The sequence below is a fragment of the Lepidochelys olivacea genome (genome assembly GCF_965140295.1).
Source record: "Lepidochelys olivacea isolate rLepOli2 genome assembly, chromosome: 2".
Classification (NCBI taxonomy): domain Eukaryota; kingdom Metazoa; phylum Chordata; order Testudines; family Cheloniidae; genus Lepidochelys; species Lepidochelys olivacea.
This window is the reverse complement of record NC_140412.1, coordinates 180,423,383-180,438,871: the sequence shown is the minus strand read 5'-3', so window position 1 is coordinate 180,438,871 and position 15,489 is coordinate 180,423,383. Positions and strand designations below refer to the sequence as shown.

Here is a 15,489-nt window from a genome sequence, read left to right as displayed (position 1 = left end):
TGACTGATGTCCATGCTCAATAAATATACTTTACTATATTTATCAGTGGCAGCTTGTGAATCTTACTGGACTTGTGGACCCTCTGGAGCTGGACATGACTCACGGACCCCCTGGAAGACTCTCATGGACCCCTAGGGGTTCGCAGACCCCACTTAGAGAACCACCGCACTAGCATTTTGGCTGGGTTGGGCACGCAATTGGTTCTTGTAATAGACTGAGAGACCAGACAGTGCAGTGTTAATGCAGTTTCTGTCTGGCCAAGACCTTTGGCTTGGGCAGCGACACATAGGTTGTTGGCAGAGATAAAACTTCTTGTGTCAAGATGGATTAGTTGATCATTGGTATAGATGTTAAACAGTATGATGAGAATACACTCCCCTGTTATAGGCTTTTTTTCTGTTGCCATCATTGGCTCTGCTTCCACATAGTTTGACATAAAAACATTAATTCTCTAATAGAAATTGTAGCAGTCGTAGGAGGTGGTGATATTTCATCACATATGTTTTAGTAAGACGCTTTAAGTGATGCTGATAGGTCAACAAACATGGTGCCTGCTACCACTTCATTTTCAAAACCATCTTTAGTGTATTGGGTGATGTTCAGCACTTGACTGGTGTGTGACTTGCCTGGATGGAATCCAGCTTGCTCTGGAGTTAGGTGCTTTTCAATGAGTGGCGATAGGCCTTTCATTATTTTCCCATTTGCCAACTCAGACTCAGGAAGACCTCTAGGGAAAACTCATTCCTGAGGTGAGGCCTTCAATTTAGAATGCCTTTTCACTGATTCAGTGGAATATAATTCTAGGTATCGAAACAAGATTTCAGTCACTACGTCAAGACACATGAGGAAAAATGAAGGTACCAAATCTGTTCATTCCCCTTGGTACTTCCAACTGGCATTTGTTTTTGTTCTTTCTTATTTGTATTGTGGTAGTGCCTAGAATTTACGAGGTGCTGAACATGTATAAAGGAAGATGAAATCTTTGCCCCAATGAACTTACAATTTACTCTTCCAAACTAAGTGTAATCAGTTTTGCTCTCATCCTGCATCAAACACTGGGAAGGAAGAGAGAGGGTTCTGTATTGCTCTTTGTGGCAGAGCAGACTCGCTCCTACCTACTTCCTAGCCCTCAAACAGCCCAGAGACATTTGTTCGAGTAAAACACATCATGCAATATATTTACAGTGTTCTATTCCACCACTTAAGGATGATGCAGCTACATACCAACAGTACCATGGAGTCCTCAGCTCCGGAGGGGAGAGATTGTTCATGGTTCTGACTCTACAAGGCAACCTCTCTCTCTCCCACTCACTCTCTTCACACTTCCTTCCTGTGCCTCTTGTACCCTCTGGGCTAATGAGTTAATTAGCCTTTTAACTCTCCCCAGTCCATTCCAGTCTATCAATTGCGCACTGTTCCCATAGTCACGTGTGCTCAGGGGCAACCCACTGGAGTTGCAGCGATCAGAGCGCTGGCTCAGCTGTTGTTGCCCAGCACTCCATCACACACCTTTCTGCCTTACCTGACAGTCAGATTTTTCTTTTCCTGTTGTCTTCTGCACTTATTGGAGGTGCCACCCTGTGTGGGTCTCTCTTGGTCCTTAGGCTGATCATCTAGGTCATCTTTGTGGTACCCACTCATTTCCCACCCATTGAAATCACACTTGGTGTGGGGAGGACACCCCCCACACTTCCATTTCAGTCCACAATTCGCCACATCATGGGCACCCTAGGGGAGTGCTTTCTCCCTCTGTGTCTGGCGATGGATTGAGAGCACTTCCCTCATCCCCCTGATTATTCAGGGCCTCGGACTCTCCCAGGCCTCTGAACTGTACCTGCGCAGCTTTTCCTTGGTGCTGTGGTGTGGTGGGCTACAGGAGCTTGGGTTGTCTTTCTCCACTATTTCTGCTTCCTTAATTCCTATCCCCTCCCCATCAATTTTTGCGAGGACTCTCCTTTTCTCCCCTTTCACCTGAGTTAGGCTCTGTTATCTAGGGTTTTTTCCCTTCCATTTGGGCTCTGTTTCTTCCCTCTCGGGTTTTCTGTTTCTCGGCCTGTGGCCCCCTAACACCACCTTCTTTTCCTAATGGGAACGGGTTCCAGTTGGTGCCCAACACAACAGGATGGGGCAGTCTGTCCACTCCCCCAACTCACTTCCAATTAAACCTTCCCTGGTCTTCCAGGTTTACCTCTGCCACAGGGCAGCACCTTTTTATGTGTCCCTGGTGCCTGCACTGGAAACACGTCATGTCAAACCCCGGCTGAAGCTCTTAGTTCTGGGCTCTTCCTTCTTCATCTCCACACCCTTGGTAGCTGTGGTTTCCCTGAATTTCCTCCCTAGTTCCAGTCCTTTATAGGGTTGACCCTCTTTCCTTCATAGGTCCACCTCCTCAAACTTCTCCATCAGTTTTACAGCTGCATCAAAAGAGATCAGTTGAAGCCATCTAACCCATTCCAGTATATTCTTGGAGAGGCCCTGAAGGAGTTGTGCCAGCACCAGAGCATCCATTATCTCTCCCATCATTTGGGTGTCTGGCCTGAGCCAACGGGTAGCCAAATCCATCGAGTTTTGAATGAATGCCTGGGGCTACACGCGCACACACACACACACACACACACACTTCACCTCACGCCTCTGATTTTTTGGCATTATTTCTCAGTGAAGAAGCTGACTTGATCTATGATGGCTACCTGACCCCCTCATAATCCCTGGCCTGCTCATCATTCAGGGCCATAGAGGCCACTTGAGCTTACCCAGTCAAATAAGGGGCTAGCTGTAGGGCCCAGGTTTCCCTGTACCAGCCTGCACACATAGCCACTCTCTTGAAGGTACCCAGGAATGCATCAGGGTTGTCCGCAGGGCCCATCTTACGGAGCCCCAGGGCTGGTGCCCAGTTGCTGCTCACTGCTACAAAACTCACCATCTGCAGTAAAAGCTGCTGCTGTTTGTTGGCTTGTTCTCTTATTAAGATCCTGCAGGCTCATCTGTTGCTCAGCGCGTAAAGCTTACCTCTCCAGATGGTGGAACTGCTGGAAGCTTTGCAGCATCTTTGGCATCTCTGCCTATTGTTTTACCAGTCATTGCAGCATTGTATCACCATCCTCTACTGTCCAGGCCACCAGCTAATATCCTGGATAAGTGTGCTGGCTCAGCTGCTGTTGCCCAGTACTCTGTCACATTCTTCATCCAAATATCTCAAATACTTATTAATTCTCACCGTACCTCATTTTACAGACGGGTAAAATGAATCACAGAGGTTAAGTGACTTACACTAGATCACACAGAAAACCAATGGCAGAGCTAGAAATATGGGTGAAATCCTGCCTCCATTGAAGTCAATAGCAAAACTCCCATTGACTTCACCGGGTTTAGGATTTTCCCTTAGGAGACCTGATCCCCATCCTGTGGCCTCCCAAACTTCAGACCAATGATTTCAAAAATTTTGACATTTACAAACTGTACTGTTTGTTTGCATGCATTGACAGATACTTTAACAATTAATACAGTTCTTAGTGCACTAAAATGTAACAAAAATAATATTTTTGCTCTTTTTGTTAATAATTTCCATTCTTTCCAGCATCATATAATCATTTAAAAAGTCTTTCTAAACTGCATGCTCCTGAATTCTTTTTCTGTGTCAGAATGGTTGTCACAACATTCTTATTCTGTATCCTGTTTTAAATCTAAATTTTCTTTCCCCTTTCTAAATTGTGGGGTTTTCTTTTAGTGATATTTTGGAAAGGAACAGTTTTAACCGTATTAAATATAAGATAGGTCAAACATGAAAGGTGGTAATTCATTCCTGGGATCTGTTCCTTGTCATACATGTCTTAAATTGATCTCAGGAGATCTATGAGGTACAAGTTTCTTCATCATATATCAGTTCTAGGTTGTTTTTCAAAACAGAAACAAGTGTAGAAAAGTGCATTAGAAAATCTGATGTTGTATTGTATTCTGATATGCAAACTGTACAACACATATTCCCATGTTTGCACAAACATATTGCTGTATTATTTGAAGATTCTGGTTTTTTTAAATATTTTTTGAATATTTTACATATTTGGACTGGATTCAACTACGTCTGGGCTGATAGAGCTGGGCACAGGGCAGACAGGTGCAGTCGAAGCCTTCCTTCATTAGTGCTACCCATTCTATTCCTGGGGGCATTCTGCACCAAAAAATTAAAAATTCTGCTCACAATAATTTTAAATTCTGCAAATTCTGCAAATTTTATTTGTCAAAATAACACTACATAATCACGCCAGTTTCAATTATTTTGGTAATTTATTTAAAAATACCTGTCAGCAAGTATGTCTTTAACAATACAAACACGCACACAAATTCCCCCAGGAGTAGAAAGTTAAAGAAACCCCGGTGACAATCCAGTTCCTGTTTCTCTGCCCCCTCCCCACCTCCTGAGCCCAGCTGGGGAACCAGACACCCACAAGCCCTCTCTAGGGCCCAGCCATGCCCCCCCAGCCAATACACCTGAATCCCTTCCCTTTCAGAACCCAGCCACAGGGACCCCCGGCCAAGATACTCACACCTCCTCTTTCCCAGAGCCCAGCCACAGGGCCCTGCAGCCCGTTTTTGTGGGGGAAAATAAATTCTGCACATACATTAATTTCTGCAAATTCTGCATTCAGAGTTCCCCCAGGAGTATACATTACGATCTGCATTTGGGGACAGAGCCTGTCCCACTTCTAGCTCCTCAGAAACACCCCGAAGCCCAGCCCCTCCATGCCAAATGAGCCGCAATAATGAGCAAGCGGGACAGTGTCCCTCTCTCTCACATGCACAACCGCCCATCTCCCCCTAGCGGTGATTTACATTTCTACCAGCTGCTCCAGGCACCCAAACTGACATGCCTGTGCTGCCAGGGAGGGGCATGTGACCACTCTTGTGGCTTCCCTTTGGTTCCCCATCAGAAGTAATTTTTCTGTGGGGAAGCAAAGAAATCTGCAGGGGACATGAATTCTGCACACACGTAGTAATGCAGAATTCCCCCAGGAGTACCATTCATTTATTGCAGACAATCCTCTGACCTTCACTATTCCTGGTGGGCAGATTTCCTGTCATACAAAATTGTAGGGAGATTTTATCACGTATGCCAATAGTGTCCACTAAGGGCCTGATCCAATTCCCACTAAAGTCAATGGAAAGATTTCCATGGATTTCAATAGGTGTTGGATCAGGCCTCAAGGTGTGATCATAACTTCATTTTACTTTGGACATAGTGAGTCATATCCTGAAGGCATCAGAAGTTCAAAATCAAAAGGAATTTTCCAGATTTTTGAAAAAAATAGTTCTGTCTCCTAACCTCTGTTATTGGCAAGAGAAAGATAATTAGGCCAAGGCACTGACTACAAAAACAAACAAAACTGCTATGCAACCCTCTAGAGAACTGTTAGTAACACTTCTCATGAGCAGCAATATACAAACTTTACTCATATCAAATGTAACTAAGATACAGTAATCAGTGCTGACCAAAGATTTAATTAAATTGTAAATAACAAAATGTTTTCTAAATCCTACAAATATGGGCCTTAATCCTGCAAACTGTTCCATGCTGTGGGACTCTTGTGCCAATGCCCAGCCCCACTGAAGTTGCATGATTTCAATGGGACCCAAAGGAGTGCAAGGATCTGCCTGCTTGCAGGATGGTAATCATAGTAAGGACTATACTTATTAGGGCTTTCCATGTAGGTATATCAATGGTGCGCAACCTGCGTCCCATCAGGATAATACATGGGCAAGCCGCAAGACAGTTTGTTTACATTGACCATCCGTAGGCATGGCTGCCCGCAGCTCCCAGTGGCCGCGGTTCGCTGTTCCTGGCCAATGGGAGCTGCGGGAAGGGGCTATGCTGGTTGCTGCTTCCCGCAGCTCCTATTGGCCAGGAATGGCAAACCACGGCCACTGGGAGCTGCGGGCGGCTGTGCCTGTGGACGGTCAGTGTAAACAAACTGTGTCACGGCCCTCCAGCAGATTACCCTGATGGGCTGCAGGTTGCCCACCACTAAGGAATACGTTTAAAAATGAAATGAACAAATTGTGGTATTTTCATACCCACTTCAGCCACGATGCCCACAGTGAACTGCTTAAAGATAATAGTGAGGTAGGTGGCCTCTTAGGGTATGTGTACACTGCAATTAAAAACCCACAGCTGGCTCGTGTCAGCTGAACCTGACTCAGGCTTGCGGGGCTCGGGCTGGGGAGCTATTTAATTGCAGTGTAGACTTCCGGGCTTGGGCTGCAGCCTGAGCTCTGGAATTTTCCCACCTTGCAGGGTCCTAGACAGAGCTGGCACTAGGCATAAGCAGACTAAGTAATTGCTTAGGGCCTCGAGCAACTTATGGGGGCCCCCTATTATTAGTATGTGTTGTGTGTTGGGAGGAGCAAAAATATTCCTGCTTAGGGCCCCCAATGGGCTAGCACCACCTCTGGTCCTACTGCCTGGGCTTCCGCCCAAGCGCGTAAGTGCACACTGCCGTTAAACAGCCACTGCAGCCTGAGCCCCGTGAGTCCAAGTCAGCTGGCATGGGCCAGTCACACGTGTCTAATTGCAGCGTAGACATTCTTAGTGTTTCATTAATCTCTTTTCTTCACTTACCTTATTTAAGAACAAACAAACACTGAACTCTGCAAATTGTGCACTTAGGCTGAGATTGACAAAGGATATTTAATTAAATGGGAGCTCAGTGCCTAACTTCTTTGAAAATCCCAGTTTTAGCTAATAAAGGCAGCCCGATATTCCTGTTTCACTCACTCATGTCTTCTGCCATTCTCCACTGCATTGTGTTCTTCAGATTATTGTAAATTATAAAATTCTTGGGGTAGGAACTGTCTTATTTTACATTTGTGCATCACCCAGCACAATGGAGCCCCGATTCTGGCTGGAACCTCTGGGTGCTACCATAATACAAATAATAAAGAAAACAATAATTTTCATCCACTAGATTGTGCCATCTCATGTTTTATTATATTATTCCATAGTTCACTCCAGTAGTGCTATCATATCATGTTCACTGAGCATGCTTAAAAAGTTCATCCTGGTTCTAGAGATATTACCATTTATTGTGGTATTCCCCTTTTTAAAAATAGGGAATATCTCTTAAATCTTTATTGTCTAATGCTGGAAGGAACTTAAGTGTGCCAATAGTATATAGTGACAGTAATACCTAGTTCTTGTAAAGTGCTTTGAGATCCATGGATGAAAAGCACTATATAAATGTGGTAAGTATCATTATCCCTATTTTACACATTGGGATCTGAGGCATTTGTTTCATTTGAATGTGATCTCTTTCAAAGGTAATAGGGCGAGTCAGTGAGACATTGGAAGAGAAGCTCAGGTGCTATTTTACCTTCATGCTATATTTTGCAAGTTTCAATTTAGCCTGAGCCCGTAGGTCTTTTAGATACCTTTTGGATTCAATTGAAAGGAGAACAATAGCTGCAGGACTCATAAAATTTCACTCCTGGTCCGTCACAGCTTTTACGTGCACATACAGAGATATACACAAAAAGGAATCCACATTGGTGTTAGCTTCTACTCTATAAGAAATACAAGAAAAATATTAAATTCACCGAATGGTCAGCACCATGAAGAGAGGAAGATATTTCATATTCAACCTTCTATAAGTATATCATGAACAATAAACTCTTTGGGACAGGAACTACAATTAAGGTATGTTCGTATAGTGCCTAGCATAATGGGACCCTAATATGGTCAATTCCTTTTGGCACTTATAATGGCAATAATAATGGAGAGTAAAAAATCTGAACTATTAAAAAGATGATAATATTTATTTAATAACAAAAATGATTATTGATTATTTCTCTAGTCTCTGTGCTATTTTCAAAGGACAGACACAAATGATGAATCTGCTTAACTCTTTGACTTGAGAACAAAAGCTGCTGATGCTGTACAGGAGGCACAGTGCTATGATTAGGCAAGTGCATCTTGCACTCCTGTAGCCTGTCTGCATACTTGTGTCAATCCTTCTCCCAGACTGATAAGAAGAACCATATGGTCAGGTGCAAATATAACAGCATCTGTCCAGAGATGAGATGATCACTTTTCAAAATAAACAAGAGTGTGGGCAGGTGTCTCTGATTTATCTTGAGCCAATTCTTAATTGTTTAAGGCTGTGCAGTTGTAAAGAGAAAAACAGTGGAATCTGACCTATTAAAATAATGTAATTCTTTTTGTTTCTGTGGCCATTATGATGACTTAACTGTCTAAGTCATTGAGCTCACATCACTGAATGACTGCAAATTTGTTTCTCAGACTTGCTTTTGAGAGTGGTTTTTGCTACTCAACATTTAGGAAATAAAATATGACTATGGATAAAATTTTCAAAATTGCCTAAGTGACTCAGCAGCCTAAGTCCCATTTTCAAAACTAACAGGAACTTAGGTCCTAAGTAACTATTAGGCTTTTAAGTGCCCAAATCACTTTTGAAAATAGGACCTAGTCTTCTCAGTCACTTAGGCACTTCAATAATTTTGCCTATAGCTTCATCTGCCATTTCCGAGGTGTTCGTAACTCTGAGGTTCTCAGGGGATCTTTGGTAGATTCTAAATATTGCTGAGGGGTTGTTAAAAAAAAAGATGTCTTCTTAGTGAGAATCACTGTTAATTCATAGTTCTTTATGGACCAGGTTGCTATTGCATTTAATGGGAACTGGATTAAACCCTTCATATTTCTGAACCTCATAAAGTGGGGATAATACTTTATTCCTCCCACTGTGTCTGTCTCTTCTATTTAGATTGTAAGCACTTTGGGAAAGGGACTGTTTCTGCTATATGTGTGTGCAGTGTCTAGCACGCTGGGTCCCAGTTTTGACTGGTGCCTTTATACACTACCGTAATACTACTATTAATAAAAGTAAAGCAAAACCATATCTGAACTAGGAGTACATTATGTCTGGGTGTCTTTGAATCAGATGCACAGGACAAATGTTTTCACAAGAGAAATTGTTATTATTTGCATTAGGGGACTTTTTGGCATCCTGACTAAAGGAGTTAGGACATATGTGTATGTGTGTGAGTGTATATATATATTCTTAATTTGTTCTGTGTTTGCAGACAGTATATATGCAGTGGTGATGACATGACTGAGCAGTTATACAAACACTGTGAAAGAAATCTTTATATTCATGATCTTATACTAGTTTCTAGTTCAACTTGAGGTTTGATGTAATTAAGATGGCAACATTACATTTATCTTCAAAGGGCCAAATACTATATGTCAGAACTACCTTTAAAATTTTATTTAAAAATAAAATACTGTAGCAGTGGAAGTGCAGTATTGTTCTTTAAAATGAAGTTATTTTCTCCTTGAGAGAAAATGTAGCTTTGCATCTTAAACTGAGTATTATATTTTCTCTATGTATTATATACAGTGAAAGCCAGTTTTACTAAACTCTGATACTGTGAAACTCATGGTGAAATAATATAAAGTCCAATATTACTTCAGTGAAGTGTAATATAAACATTTAATAATGGTTACAGTGAACTTTTTCTTATAGTAAAGTTGATCTGTTAGAAAAATTACTGCTCTGTAAAAAGGTTCCACTCTCCATTGATTTATTTACCTTACAGTGGGCCAAATTCTTTTGTACTTACTCAAGTGGTATAATAAATTACTCCATAAATAGTCCCTCTGAAGTCAATTTAAAGGGGGTATTCAGAACAGAGGCATCTCCAGAAATTTATCACATCTTATGCACAACTGAACCACTCTCACTTTAACTTAAAATGTCATGAGGGAGGAGCTGCTGGGCCAAATTTCATGGAGTGGTGTTGCAACCCATTCCACAGGGTCGCCGCACCACTCAGCTTTGGCCCAGCACCCGTCTGTCAAGGAGCCAATGGGCCAAACCTGAGTGGTGCAGTGAACTCATACGCCACATTACAACCTCACTTGCTTTAGTGGCCTTCTCAAATGGGGGGGGGCGGGGCCTAGAGAAAACTGATCCTCACCCTGGGCAATCCTGCCCCCGCCCCAGTTGGTCCCCTGGCCTATGCTATACACTGTGGGTACCATGCATACAGCTTCAGGCACTAATGATTCAGAATAAGTAAGGGTATCATAATCTGGTCCTATGTAACTAATTTAGTGTTATCACAGATCCTTGCATATCTGTTAAAAGCACGCTGTTGTGGGGTTTATTCAAGATGAAATGTTTTTAAAAGTCTGCAGCTAATATCCAAAAGTGGCAACTATAATTTAAATGATGTTTTCTTATGGAAGTTGTTCAGAGAACTAATGTAATTATCCTTGAGGTTTTCATCATAAAATGCCACATCATTAAATGGCACCAGTTCCCAACAGGAACAGAACAAAATAATTATGCTTATTTTTTTTGCTGCGTTCTTGTTCTAAACCTGTGACTAATTACAGAAAGAAAACAATGTAAGATAGCTATGAAAACCACCGGTTACAAGACTGTCCACTCAGGTTTCAGGCATTAATCTTGTCCATCTGTTTCTCTGTCAGTTCTTGAACTTTCATATTTAGCATAGCAAAATCTATCAGCTTCCTTCTGTCATCTCCTTGCAGTTCAAGATGAGGTTGATACTTCATCTAGAATCAGGGAGATCTGAATATACGAATGCACAAAAATGTAGCACCCTTTGCTTTTCTCAGTTCTTTAAAACATTTTGAATGGAATTCACTCCTGTGTAGATGGCTAGCATGAATTCTGTCCACCTCTTCAGTCCCACATTAGTCCTCAAAATAAGGGGCAAGGTGGTGCATAGACTTTGTGCCAGGCTTCTGCAAAGATTTCACCCTCTCTCACTAGGAAATATATACCTACTTGTGTCATATAAAACTTATGTTTTTGAGGGGGAGAAGCTAGATTTCACCTGAAGAGTGTAAAAGTGTAATGATTTACATGACTGTGCTAAAACTTTTGAATGCTCAGGTGGAGAACAGTTTCATTTGTTTAGAAGTGCAAGGAAAGACATTTTGTTGTACTCAGTTTCATTACTTCCTTATACCATTAGCATCTGTGGTTTCTATGATATTTGAATGCTTTTCTTGCCAGGAAACTTGTGTTTCTGTCACACTTTTAGGCAGACAGCACTGGAAAGTTTACTCATTCTGCATGGGTATGACTCTTTCTAAAGGGATTGTATATTTGGAAAACCTGTTTCCATAAAGGATCAGGCATTGTTGTTATAATTTAACTTAATCCAGATTCATTATCCTATACCTACTGCTGTAGATACACATTCATTGTTTCTTACACTGTGGCACATACGCATAACCCACCCTCCCCCTGCCCACACACACAATCAGTCTGTTATGTTATTCTACATGCCTTACAAAAGAGGGAAAAGGAACCTTGACTATATAACTGATTAGGTGGTAGAAGAGTCAAGATGTTTCTGGTGTCTCTTACACTTTTTTGTAGCAATGAGGAGGAAAATTAGGATGGGAGACTGTGGCGGGGTGGCGACTCACCGGTGTGGTGCCGCCTACTGGTTGTCCAGGGAATTAGCTCTTTCCAGCCCCAGAGCACCCTCTGCTGGCTGATATCTCACCTGCCCCTGGCACCTTGTGTCCCTCCCAGACCTTGGTGCCTTTTACCAGGGGTTCTGCCCATCGCAGCAACCCACAATCTGGGGAACTCCCAACCCCCTATCCCCACCTCGCCTCAGTGGCTACTGCCAGTCACCATCTAGCCCCCACTCACTGGGGCTGACTGCAGTCTTTAAAGGCCACTCATCATTGGCAAGGGGGGTTTGGACCTGCTGCCTCTGCCTATTTCGGGGCTGCCCTTCTGCAGCCCCAGTACCCTTTGTGGGCCCTTAACTCAGCCTGCAGTTTTGCTAGGCTGGAGCTCCCAGCCCCCTCTGCCCTTCCCCAGCACTGCTCCATCCTAGGTACCCTTCTCAGGTTCCCAGGTAGCCAGATCCTTCCCTGTCTAGAAGGAGAGAGAGAGTCTGAGTCCTTCTGACCCACCACCCTCTTATAAGGGTCAGCTTGGCCCTGATTGCACTGGCTACAGCTGTGGCTGCTTTCCCAATTAGCCCAGCTTTCCTCACTGCAGCCCTCTCTGGGGCTGCTTTATCCCCTTCTGGCAGGAGCAGGGTTACCACCCTGCTACAGAGACATAAAAGAAATGAAGGGAAGATGGGCCTAATGTTGGCTAATAGAGTCCCCCAGTGCATCAGGTAACTAGGTTCATTCATCTAGTTGTTGATGTTGTATGAGACTACTATCTTATCATCAGGGCTGTGCAGATGAGATGCTTCGTTTTTCTTCACTCTGTGCTTGAGCTGTTTGTGACTACAACCACGTGTAAATATGCACAAACACGGTTTGAATCTTAACTCTCTCTATAAAGACTAATTTTTCAATATGTATTTTATTAAATTAATGTTTACTCATATATTTGTTTCTTTACTCTTTCTTTGTTTATCTATAGATTTGTTTTTGTTTGTTACACTATATTTAAGCTGTGATGATTTGTAATATATAATACTCATGGATGTGAAACCTTATGACTGCAAGCATAAAGTGTGACAGCATATAGGTTTCTGAAATGAAACAAAACAGCAAACTTGGAAGCACCACTTAGATACAAACCATACATTAGGAGATAAAATTATATTATACAGTACTTATATATATCTGACTGTTGTTAGAAGTGGTGACCTCCTTCTCTATTTCTATGAATACTGTTATGGATTTAAAGCACTGTTTGTTTGAATTTACTTTAAGTGCCTATTTGTGTTTTGAACGAAATAAAAAAAATCCTTCAAAACTACATAAAATTTGGATTATGACATTGCAGAATATATGTTGTAACTGAGATACCTATATGCCATAGCAACAGGGACTATAAATGTAAAAAATGTTTTTGGGATTTTTTTTAAAAACAGGTGACCTGAGTTAAATTTATAGTCTTTTGCTCAGGGGTCAGATTAGGCCAGCTTGCCCATGCTTAATTACCCATTGGTTTTAAATACTACCTTCTGTTAACATCAACCTGATCTTCATATTAATTCCCCCCCAAAACTTATTCAAGTGTAATTTTGGCTTTCCATGGGAAGTTCAATATAAACAGAGTTCTCTCTCTGTTTTTATGTTCAGAAATGTTACTAGAATTTTTGTTTAAAAAATAGCAGATCATCATTACCATATTTATATGATGCCTATTAGAATCGAGTATTCGTAAACACAGAATATATGCATAAATCTATGACAGCCAGGACTCTATCTACTGAAACTGCAAACATAGCAGAGCAAACAACAAACATACATATTTAGCTACATTAGCCATAATTATCTTTAAAATATCAATATATGCACATCAGTATAATTGTAATTTTTATGTTATTATTATAATTCATTCCAGTATAATGAGTGCGGGATAGGCCAAACGTCAATGTAACTAAAAACAAAATTTGGTCAAGTTTACACATAGATGTCCATCTGTTTGTGTTTATCAGGTTAATAACTATAGTTTGCTGAATCTAAAACTCTGATGAAGCAGCCGGTAGTGTCTTACAACATAGAATCCTGGAGTTTACTTTGCATAGGTGCAGCGCTGTTCCCACATGAAGTCCCATTGACTTTAGTGGGGTTCTCCATGCATACAGACCTACACAGGTGAAGCAGTGCACCCATGCATAATGAATTGCAGGTGTAACTCTCACCTGAAGTATGACAGCCATAAAAAGCTCTTGGAGCTTAGGGCAACAGTTTCCCATATGTGCCACTCCAGCAGCACAAAGAAGGGCTTAACTAGCTACCCAGGAATTTTCCCAGCATAGGGAAAATCTCCAGATGGTGCAGTCATGTAGTGTAGAGGACAGTCTGGCCTTCTGTTTTAAGATCCTACTCCTGGCCTCTGCCATATTTACCCACAAACACTTCCTGCCAGAAGAGATGAGCCGCAGCAGGATCTTCACCCCTCATATGCAATGAATTCCCCTCAGATCCTTACTCTTTGATTCACCAACGCCTTATAAGCCCATCTCTGAGAAACTCTCAGTAGCCCCTGTCACTCCCTGAAGAACTTCTACTACCTCACTCCTCTTCAGGGTCAACCTCGTACAAAAAATATGGAGTTTCTCTAGACCATGGCATCTCTGAGATATGGAATTACAATAAAATGCTACATGGAGCAAAAAAGTCTTTCACATCTCTAAGACAGTGGTTTTCAACCTTTTTTCATTTGAGGACTCCTAAAAAGTTTTGAATGGCGGTGTGGACCCCTTTGGAAATCTTAGATACAGGTTGAAAATCACTGCCCTAAGAAGTTATCCAATTAACTTTGAAGATTGAGTATAAAAAGGGAGGTCCCCAAAACCAGCACAGTTCTTTTATGGCAGGGAATATGCACCAGATAATTCAGGTGGTTATAATCAAGGATGTAAAGATATAGTCTATTAGTTATTTTGCCTAAAATAAATTCTAGAACATTAAAACCAGAAAATTCAGTTACCGTAAATTTGTGAAAAATAAACTTTTGGAAATTAAGATTTTACAAACAACGTTCTCTCTGCCCTCATTCCATACTCCAGCATGCACCCATATAATCTGCATTATCCACTTGATGGATATTGGCATCTGTGCTAAGTATTTCAAATGCCTTTTTTAGATTTTTGTTTCAACTACTCTTTGTACTCCATGTGTAACAAGTAATAAGGACCTGATTTAAGAGTCTATTTAATTCTACTGACTTCACTGGGCTTTAGATCAGGCCCTAAATTTGTTTTGGAAAATATGTTACAGTTCATTGTCGTCTATGCTGGTATTTGTACAGTAGCTGGAGTGATAGCGATTATCTGGTTGTACTGGGATGGCTGGGTCTCATGCTCACACTGTGATGGAAAATGAGATAAGTATATTGGTGTACATATTTTTCATAGAGAGGGTGCTGGAAAGGGATCTGTAAATAGTAGCAGGTGTTTGGGAACCTAATGTAGATGATGAAGTGTGAAAAGGCTCTTGATAGCCATGTGGGAGGTTGGAGGGACAGGTCTCAACTGTATTGGTGAATAAGTGGTTAATGTTGATGTAGCTCTTTCTGAAGAGTCATCTACCCAGTCACAGATGCAAGAAGGTAGCCTTTGAGAAAAGAACCCCAAAGGGTTGGATATACAACCTGAAGAATGTGTCCGTAAAGAGGTACGGATGTGCCAGAAATGCCTAAGCTTTGGAAGTCCTGAAAATGTAAGCTGGAGGCATGAGACCCCCTCAGTAGGAAGGCTGATCTTCTGGTATATTAGGATAATAATTTAAGCCAGGGATCTCAAACTCAAATCACCATGAGGGCCACATGAGGACTAGTACATTGGCCTGAGGGCTGCATCATTTACACCTTTACATACAAAGATACAAAAGCCACCCGCCTCTACCCCCAGCCCTAACCCCACTCCACCCCTTCCATGAGGCCCCATCCCTGCTCCTCCTGTTCCAACCCCTCCCCCAAAGTTCCTGCCCCAACTCCGCCCCCTCCCTGC

General features: G+C 42.0%; 1 protein-coding gene across 1 annotated transcript in view; it reads left to right on the top strand.

The window, feature by feature from the left end:
* Positions 1-15,489, top strand: part of EPDR1 (ependymin related 1) — a 52,228-nt gene that overhangs the window by 1,385 nt on the left and 35,354 nt on the right. The gene's annotated exons all lie outside the window — the stretch shown is intronic.